Below are 8,054 nucleotides of genomic sequence, written 5' to 3' on the forward strand. Positions count from 1 at the left end.
TGATTTTTCAGGTATAGCCAAGTCTAGTGTAAGAAATGTTTACTTGGGATAGATGCTAATAATGGAGGAACAAACAGGATTGATCAAAAGGAGAGACTGAAATGTAATGTAGGCTCAACTAGGACTTCAAAAAAATACATCACAGTTCTGAAGCAAATTCTTTTTTTTGTGGGGGGGGGGAGTCTGGTGATAGGGCCTGAACTCTGGGCCTGGGCGCTGTCCCTCAGCTCTTCAGCTCAAGGCTAGTGCTCTACCACTTGAGCCACAGAGCCACTTCCAGCTTTTTTCTTTTTGCTTATGTGGTGCTGAGGAATTGAACCCAGGGCCTCAAGCATGCAAGGCAAGCACTCTATCACTGAGCCCCCTTCCCAGCCCCTTCTGAAGCAAATTCTATGTGTCTGAGTCCACCTACTGTTTCCTATTTGCTGCTGGAAACAACAGATAACATAAACCCTACAAATCCAATGTATCCCTTTGCCTTTCTGGATACTAGCCTCCCTCCCAGGAGGTCTTAGAAGAGATGGTATAGCACAAGGGGCGGGTGTGTTGCTGTCTTTCATCACCAGCACTGAGGACTTCGTAGCTATTCCTTGAGTTGCATCCTTGAGGACTGAGTTCCAGGACAAGTTCTGTGGCCAGCTGTAAATTTACTGCTAACATCAGACCCTGAGAGAAAAAATTGGATGTAAATGTTTCCAGGAGATGAGCAGTGGAGAAGGAAAACATGGGGATGAAGAGTTGGTCCAGGTGTGATTGAACAAGTTGCCATTTAAGGAACCTTGATTGGATGTACTACCTTGGGGGCCTGCCTCAGTTGTCCCGGTCAAGAGTGACTTGGTGTTTGTTAGCTGTTGTTCAGGGACTCTGAATAGCCACTAACTGTGGTAATAGAAAAATCCCTTGCTGAGGGAATGGCAGGCCGCTACTGTCAAATAGAGTTGGTTTCTCTGGAGTTCTCAGTAGTAAGAGAAAGAAACTTAGCTTTGAATCTAGTCCTAAAACTAGGGTCTCTGAGAGACAGGTTCTTGGGCAAGACAGGGTACCCTAATTCTCCATTCTCAGATTAGAATGAGATTGCAGTCAAGACCTTTGAAGTTGGCATGTGCAGGTCTATTTTATGTCCCACTGGTGACCTTCACCTGAGCCCAATTTCCAGGGCTGATTATGTGTAGCTCCTACACAAATTTTTGTTGGTGTTCATGCTGTGACTTATGTTAAATTTTGGTGAGTTGGGCAAGATTATCCACCTTTCCAAAAGCATAGCTTCAGGGCAAATAAAATGTTGGCCATGCTTCCTTGTCCCTAAGAGTCTTAACCTTTTGTGCCAGTACTACTGTCCAGTCATTGATGGAGACCTTTTAGATTGTCTGAGGTTTCTAAGGTTGTCCTGGTCCAAACTGTAACCACGGTGTTTCTGGAGGACATCTGTGACAGGTGCTGTTGGTTGGTCAAATTTGGACCTCATCAGTTCAGGAATCTATGGGCAGGCAGAAGAGGGGTGATCAAGAATTCCCTTGAGTCAACATCATGTCCTTGTCTCTACACTACCTGAATATCTCTGATCATTCAAGGACCGCCACCCCTTCCCCCCAACATTGAGTAAAGCCAGCTTGGTTCCATGCTTACCACCAAGCCACAGTGAACAGGCCTCTTTTTGACTCCTTCTAGAAAATGTATGTGAAAGTTTGGAAAAAGTTTGGTCCAATCACGCATAGGTTTGTACTAACCAGGAGTATTTGTTTTAACAAATAGTCTTCTCCATTCCGGCTAAATGCTGTGGTCTTATTAAGCTTGTGTGAAATCCTATATCAATTGAAAAGAGGTATACCCTCTCTTGTGTTTGAAGTAGAGAAGACCCTGTGGTTGCCAACTCCATATTTCTTGGTGACACCATTAAGTGTTCATAGAAGCTGGCCTGATTCTTTTTCCAAGGAGGTTGTTCTCATAGTAAGCTTGTGTTCCTTCTTTGCTCTGTGTGCCTGCTCCACATGCTCAGTCAATTCTGATTTTTTTTGTCATGGGGCTTGAACTCTGAGCCTGGGTGCTGTCCCTCAGCTCTTCAGCTCAAGGCTAGCACTCTACAACTTGAGCCACAGGGCTACTTCTGGTTTTCTGGTGGTTTATTGGCGATAAGAGTCTCACAGACTTTCCTGCCTGGGCTGGCTTTGAATCACAATCCTCAGATCTCAGCCTCCTGAGTAGCTAGGATGACAAGTGTAAGCCACTGGCACCTGGCTTAATTCTGATCTTTTGATGTAGTTTGAGAACAGATCCCTCTACTGGGGCATCTACCAATATCCATCTGTTCTTTGTAAACAAAAATCTTTTGAATGTCCTAGAGTAAGCAGAGGGAGTCTATCAGGAGGACGCACTGCTTTCAGTTATCCATATTTTGGATCCCACACTGCTCTTACTTCATGAGATTGTTTGAGGAAATCAGCCATGAGCCACACACGGGACCTGGACATAAGCTCATGGGGTTCCCTTGATTTAGTGCATTTCTGGCCACATTTTCTGAGGAAGGAATGACTTGAGAGTGAGCCAGGATAGCCAGTGGTCCTCCCTCCCCATCAGTGCACAGAAAAGAACAAACCTCACCTGGTCTCTTACACATGATCCCCTGTATTCTTTTTTTTTTTAATTTTTTAATTGTTATTCATTTTTATTGTGAAAATACTGTACATAGGCAAGATAATGAGTACATTTTTTATCAGGCATTGTAGCCTCCTCCTTTGTTTCCCCTTCCATCCTTTCCCATCCTCCACCACCCGCCCACCCAATCCTCCCCCCCAAAGTTGTAAATTCGTTTTTGACATAACAACTTGTACTTCGCATTGTTGCAATGGGTCCACCTGTATCCTTATTTAAACGACTTGTTTTTCCCCTTCCCCTCCACAAATTATACCAACATCAAATACGGTGAAAGCAGGGGTTATACTGTGGGGGAGGGACATACAAAGCAACAAAGAAATAATCTTATAAATGTGTTAAAACAATTGCAAGAAAGAAAAAACAATTGAATACATATCTTAGGGTTCATTTCCCTAACATCACCTTATCTGACCTTTTCTGCTTGACTCAGACATATACTAGATATTGCAAATAAGGGAAACCATGGGACCTATGTTTCTTTGGGCTTGGCTTACTTCACTTAATATAATTTTTTCCAAGCCTTTCCATTTCCTAACAAATGGGGCAGTGTCATTCTTTCTGATGGAGGCATAGAATTCCATTGTGTATATATACCACATTTTCTTCATCCATTCATCTACTGAGGGGCATCTGGGTTGCTTCCATATCTTAGCTATAGTAAATAATGCTTCAATAAACATAGTAGTGCTGGTAGTTTTAGTGTGGTCTTGTTTGTAAACATTTGGGTAAATGCCCAAAAGTGGGATTGCTGGGTCATAGGGGAGCTCTATGTGGAGTCTTTTGAGGAACCTCCATACTACTTTCCAAAGTGGTTGAACAAGTTTACACTCCCAGCAACAATGAAGTAAGTTTCCCTTCTGTCCACATCCTCTCCAGCATCTGTTATTAGAGTTCTTGATTTTAGCCATTCTAACTGGGGTGAGGTGGTATCTCAATGTTGTTTTGATTTGCATTTCTTTTATGGCTAGGGAAGTTGAACATTTCTTCATGTGTATATTGGCCATCCTTCTTTCCTCTTCAGAGAAGTTTCTCTTTAAGTCTTTAGTCCACTTATTTATTGGGCAGTTGTTTCTTTGAGGATTTGTTGTTGGGGGATTTAATTTTTTGAGGTCCAGGTATATTTTAGATATGAGACCCTTGTCCATTGTATGGCTAGTGAAGATCTTCTCCCAATCCATGGGCTTTCTATTGATCTTGCTAGCTATGTCCTTTGCCATGCAGAAGCTCTGCAACTTCATGCAATCCCATTTGTCCAGCCTTTCTTTGATTTGTTGTGTTTCTGGGTCTCTATTAAGAAAATTTCAGCCTGTGCCAAGGAGACCTAGGGTTTCTCCTATTCCATCCTGTAATGTTTTCAGAGTGTCTGCTTTGACTCCGAGATCTTTGATCCATTTGGAGTTGATTCTGGTGCAGGATAATATATAAGTGATCCCCTATATTCTATGGTTGGTATTAAGCTCACATGAGAGTTGTTTCCAGATAAGTGAAATAAAGACTAGACACTGCACAGAAAGCCAACAGATTAAAGGAATATAGATTAGAGCTCTTAGGGGAGAAAGTATGGCCTAATGCTTGAGACCCTACCATTTATTCAGTCAATACCTAGGTATTTCATCAATATGAGCGCATGGGTAGATCTTCCTTCCTCCTCTTGGTTCCTAACAGTAGGAAATTGTTCAAACTTTTTGAGCTTATAAGCAAATGAATTAAACGAATGTATCCTCTTCCTGTCAGGATTGGGTTCTTGGAGGTAGAATCTCACTATGTAGCCCAGCCTAGCCTTGACCTTTTCTGTTCCTCCTGCCTTGGCCTCCAGAGTACTGGAGTTACAGGTATGTCTGGTGACACAATCTTACGTGTATTCTGATGACGAGTTCCTGTTCCTGCACCTGGGCGGCAGGGGGTGTGGTGTGTCTGCCAGTGCCCAGCTGGGCAAGCGGCCAGGCTGGCATGGGTGCAGCTGTTGGGGCTCTCTGCTCATGGCACAAGAACACAGCGTGGCCTCGTCCTCCAGGCCCTACCACCTGGGGCTTTGCTCCCCACCAGCCAGGAGCTGCGATGTGGCCCACAACGTGAACTGGGAGCAGCCGGCCCGCTCTCGGTGATTGCCTGCCGATGTTTGCCTGCTGGATGTTTGCCCGATGGCATCCTTCTGCAGAAGTAAACTTTGCTGACAGACAAGAAAATAAAGTTAAATAAGCCAGGCCAGAACAATAAGGAGAAAACTCAGTTTGGAAAAGAAATCAGCATCAGATCCAGACTCGGATGTACGAGAGCTTAAAATACCACTTTCAAACACAATATCACCATGATCAATGTGTTAGTGGCTTGCAAATAGACAATCGGTGTCTCTGACAGGAATTTGTTCAAATGATTATTGCCGTGACTATCAGGACCTAGGCTGACGTGTTGCTGAATCCTAAGGGTAGGGCTTGAGTGACCAGGATTGGTGTCATTTTATGAGCGAACTTAAGTATACTCACTCTTCTCTCTCCTGCTACCCAACTGTACTTGGGGGCGAGGCTGTGTCCCAGATTCACCCTCTACCACCCAGGAAGAGGTACGTCACTAGCCACTAAAGTAGTATGGAACTTTGATACTGGACTCCCAGCCTTCAGAATTCAGGGTAGCTTAAATCATAGTTTTTTCAGTATCTTGTTTTGACAGTCCAAGAAGACTAATACAGGATAGAATGAAAAAAAATGTAGATAAATGCAAGGACATGTAGGTCATGGAAATCATAAAGAAATACAATTGGAAAGGAAATAAATGCTCCTTCAGTAACAGCAGAGCATATGTGAAAAATGTGCCGTGTTTTTGCATTGACTTCCTCCTGCCAAGGAAAGATCGGTGAGCTTGAAGATTGATATCAGCTCTATACTGCAGTAGAAAGAAATGATAAATAGAACATAAAATCCAGCGAATGGGAGATAATTTCTATAAATGAGGCATTGAAATACCTGAGAAAACACATTTGAAGACTGGCTGAAAGACTTTGGTCAGCTTTGATACCTATCTTTACATTTCAGACCCCAAACATAATAAATATGCATGCTGACCAACAATGTCTAGGCCTATTTTAACTGCTGACTTTCAGAGAAAATCTTGGGAAAAGTCAGAGGTGCGAATTCTGAAGAAATGGTGAATACTTCTTGTAAAAAGTCAGTGTATTAAAATGTGGTGGAAAACAACTTCACTATTCACAAGTCCTCTAAAAGGAGGTAATTAAAGTCATGCTTCTGTAAGTACTAGCCCTGATCCAATATGATGGGTGTCCCCAGGGTGAGCCCCTGGCATCTGAGTACCCACCAAGTAGGCAGATGTCTGCAAGTCAGAAGGGAGTCCTAGAGAATCAGCTTGACAGTCACCTGGACCTGGGCATTTTCAGCCTCCAAAATGGTGAGAAAATGAAAGTTTTGTTTAAGGCATCAAATTTATAGCATTTCATTGTGGCATCCTGGGTAGACTACACTATTGAAGTATTTCAGTCATTTTAATGTTAGTGTTCTAAATACACCAATTAAAAGACAAATTATAAGAATGGATAAAAGCAAGATCCAGCTAAACATTGTCTACTAGAAACATACTTTAAGCAAAAAATACTAATCCGCATCTTAATCCCTTTAAACTGATGACTCGTCAAAAGAAAGAGCTACTTTACAGATAGTGCAGATTGCAGAACAAGGAATTCACCAAAGTAAATGTGTCTGTTACCTAGTGGTGAATGGAAAATATGTCTCCAAGAAGAAATGGCCATCTCAAATGTATTCACTTAGAGATACCTAAAATACACGAAAGACAAAAATATAAAAAATAGGTAGAAAATCAAAGACAGTGTTGACATGAAGAGCCAAGTCATATGCTGATAGAACCTGGTGCAGAGTAAACATTATACAAAATTGAATTCCTTTCCTGTTCTGTTTAAGTCGAGGCGGTGTGAGGCACATGTCATGGTCTCCAAATCTCCCAACAACTCTACTGCAAAGATGGTCAACGTACCCAAAACCAAAAGGACTTTCTGTAAGAAAAGTGGCAAGCATCAGCCTCACAAAGTGACCCAGTACAAGAAGGGCAAGAGAAGAGGCTATGATTAGAAGCAAAGCAGCTATGGGCTATGGTGGGCAGACCAAGCCAATATCCCTAAAGAAGGCTAAAACCACCCAGAAGATTGTGCTGAGGCTTGAATGTGTTGATCCTAACTGCAGATCCAAGAAGATGCTGGCCATTAAAAGATGCAAGCATTTTGAACTGGGAGGAGATACGAAGAGAAAGGGCCAAGTGATCTAGTCTAAACTTTTAGGGTTTCTTTTGGTCTTAATTTTGAGGGGAAGATCTTGAGGCTATAGAATCACCTGATGGAAAACTAATAATTCTCAGAAAATACTTCCCCCCACAAAGACCAGTAAACTGTGAGCCTTCCTGAATTTCATGAAGAATACCAATCAAAAATCTATCAACTTTGTGATTAATGATGAAGAACTGAACTCTCCCTCTTGGGGTCCAAACAGAATGGCCTCTCATAGCTTCTGTGCAACACTGTGCTAGAATAGAAAGAGTGTGTTGCGAGCAAGAGGACAAAGTAGGCAGATAGGAAGACAATTTATTTTTACTGTCAGATAGCACAATTGTCTGTAGAAAATGCAACTGAATCAGCAATATTGCTTAGACTTTGTGTATCACCACCTGCCATGTTTAAGTATTGGCATCTTTGAAATACTAATCTGAAGGAAGAGAAGTTGAATATTTTCCCCTCAGATTAGGAACACAATGACAGCCACTCTAGCCAGTTTCATTCAGTGTAGTAGGAAGTCTTATCCAAGGCAATAGGGCAAAGTGATGGGGGAAAAAGTCTAAATTGGAAAGGAAGTTAAGTTTTCCTATCTGCATATGACCTATGTAGAAAACACTACTCCATTAAACAGTTCCGATTAATAATTTCAGTACCAAAGCAGGACACAAAATCAACGGTAAAAAGCAAATGTATCTGCTATGCTGCAGATGTTTTCCTCAAATTCAGGTGTTGAAACTTAACAGTCAATATGGTAGCACTGGTCTTGGCCAGGTGCCGGGGCTCCGAGAGTGCCTCCAATGGACCGGACTGAGGCCTTAGCAAAGGAGCCGGTGTGCAGCATGGAGAGCTCTGGCCCCTCTGCCTGAGCATCACCTCCTCTCCCAACTCAGATGACCTACCCACCAGTGCCACCTTCAAGAATCAAGACTCCCCTCCAGATAGCAGATTACACTAGCACTTTTTATCTTGAGTTTTCCAGATGCCAGAAGTGTAGGAAAGAAAATCTGTCTTGTTCCTCCAGGACCCTCGTCTGTGGCAGTTTGTTTTAGTGTCACAAATGGAGAAAGACAGTACCCTACTGAAGTTTGTGCTTTGGAGAAGTGGACATGGG

The 8,054-nt window shown here is 42.6% G+C and overlaps 1 pseudogene; it reads left to right on the forward strand.

Moving 5' to 3' along the window:
- Positions 1 to 2,185: 2,185 nt before the first annotated feature.
- LOC105992333 lies at positions 2,186 to 7,009 on the forward strand (annotated as a pseudogene).
- Positions 7,010 to 8,054: the final 1,045 nt, after the last annotated feature.

This window comes from Dipodomys ordii, unplaced genomic scaffold (genome assembly GCF_000151885.1).
Source record: "Dipodomys ordii isolate 6190 unplaced genomic scaffold, Dord_2.0 Scaffold82, whole genome shotgun sequence".
NCBI lineage: Eukaryota > Metazoa > Chordata > Mammalia > Rodentia > Heteromyidae > Dipodomys > Dipodomys ordii.